Source organism: Rhinopithecus roxellana, chromosome 16 (assembly GCF_007565055.1).
Source record: "Rhinopithecus roxellana isolate Shanxi Qingling chromosome 16, ASM756505v1, whole genome shotgun sequence".
In the NCBI taxonomy this organism is placed as follows: Eukaryota; Metazoa; Chordata; class Mammalia; order Primates; family Cercopithecidae; genus Rhinopithecus; species Rhinopithecus roxellana.
Window position 1 is genome coordinate 66,937,613 of NC_044564.1, and position 1,912 is coordinate 66,939,524.

At 41.0% G+C, this 1,912-nt stretch overlaps 1 pseudogene; it reads left to right on the forward strand.

Annotated features, from left to right (window-relative positions):
- Window positions 1-697: 697 nt before the first annotated feature.
- Window positions 698-794, forward strand: LOC115894056 (annotated as a pseudogene).
- Window positions 795-1,912: the final 1,118 nt, after the last annotated feature.

Sequence of the window (1,912 nt, forward strand, 5' to 3'; positions counted from 1 at the left end):
CCGGTGATCTGAAGAGCAGCCTTTTTCTGGGTCCTCAGCCTCTTACCCTCGTTAGCCAAGGGAAGTTATCCAAGCACACAGCAAATCTTTGCCATCACTCTGATGTATTCTTAATGTTTCTCACCATTAGGGTTTCTGCTATTTTGAATGCATAATATACTGTCTACTAAAATTCTTTCATCTTAACAAAAACAAAAGCACACAAATGTTGAGTGGTGGGCAGAGACCATCGCTATTTGGCTTAGAATCACAGATTCACAGATGTTTAGAGACTTAGAGACTTTAGAGGCAAGGTTGTTTTGGTGACTGTCTTGCAAGTACCCACAGAAATGTGTGTTTCTATAAACCTTGCTCTTTATCAGAAGTTCATTAAAGGTAAACCACCCAAGTCACCTGTTCACTGTGGCTTCCTGTCAGGAGGGACCATTTAGATAACTTCTTGGAGCCTGTCAACTCTTACTGCACTAACAGTATCAGATGCAAGCTGGGGAATTTGGAATGCTATCTGCAATAGTGACATCTGGTGGCTTCTACGTTCTGCTGCACCTCCTTGAGGCAGGAAAGCAAGCCTGGCTTTTAAGCAGTATTTGTGAAAACGTAAAAGAATTACATGAGCTCTGGAAAAGCACCTCAGAAATGGTATCATTTAACAATCACCACTTGAATGCTTATGTTGCTCACTATATTAAAAATTATGGTGTTGTTTCAGCAGCACACATAATAAAATTTTGAAAACTACAGAGATTAGCATGTGCAAGGATGACATACAAATTTGTGAAATGTTTCATATTTTAAAATTTATATTTGTACATTTTTTTGAGACAGGGTCTCACTTCTGTCGCCCAGGTTGGAGTGTAGTGGTGCGATCATGGCTCACTGCAGCCTCTACTTCCTGTGTTCAAGCGATTCTCGTGCCGCAGCCTCCCGAGTAACTGGGACTACAGGTGTGCACCACCACGCCTGGCTAATTTTTGTATTTTTTGGTAGGGACAGGGTCCCACTATGTTGCCCAGGCTGGTCTCAAACTCCTGGGCTCAAGCGATCCTCCTGCCTTGGCCTCCCAAAGTGCTGGGATTACAGGTGTAAACCACCACACCTGGCTTATGTAATTATTTTTAGAAAAGATAAAAAGAAAAAATTATGATGCAAGAACTATTATGATATGAATCCTTGTTTCTAAAGGAGAAGCAGTTAGAGAAATATTGAATTACTTGGATTGCAAAGGGTCTTGCATGTCTCTGAGTGGGGTTTTGAGTTGGTTTTCCATGTCTGCTCTATGGTGTCCCTCATCCACACACCTGATAAACGGGTGATGAGCCAGGTAACCCCACCCTGTATCCCCTGCACCATGATTTTAAAAATGAAGTGAACAATAAACATTCTCTTATAAGAATTCTGAAATTGGGAGAATAAAAGATATTGTCATTTATCTAGGGAATTGAAGGTGGAAGTATCCCATGAGGTAGTGGAGTAACAAAAATGGACCCTGTACAAGATAAAGTTTTGAAGAAGCAACAATCTATGAAGACACAAAGCTGACCAGACAAGAGAAGAATGGAATAAATGTGCAAAGACAGGCCACGAAGCATGAAGGAAAAATAGGGAAATCAATGGAGAGGGAGGCAGACAGTGAGGCAGTGGGGCTTGATCCTGGGGCTACCTTGGTTGCTGCCCTTTCTTGGGCTTAATTGCTCTTTAATTAAAAAAAAAAAAATGTCCCAGAGGACACTTGAGTGATTTCCTAGACATAAAAAGAGCCTTGACTACTCCTAATTAAAAGATCAAGTTTTTTCACAAATCTGAATTTCACTTTTCATACTGCACTAATTCCTAAGTACTCATTGCCTGTTTTCTCTATTTATTGTCAGTGCTCAACAGCCCCGACAGAGGGGGCTTCTTGCTTGAAACTATA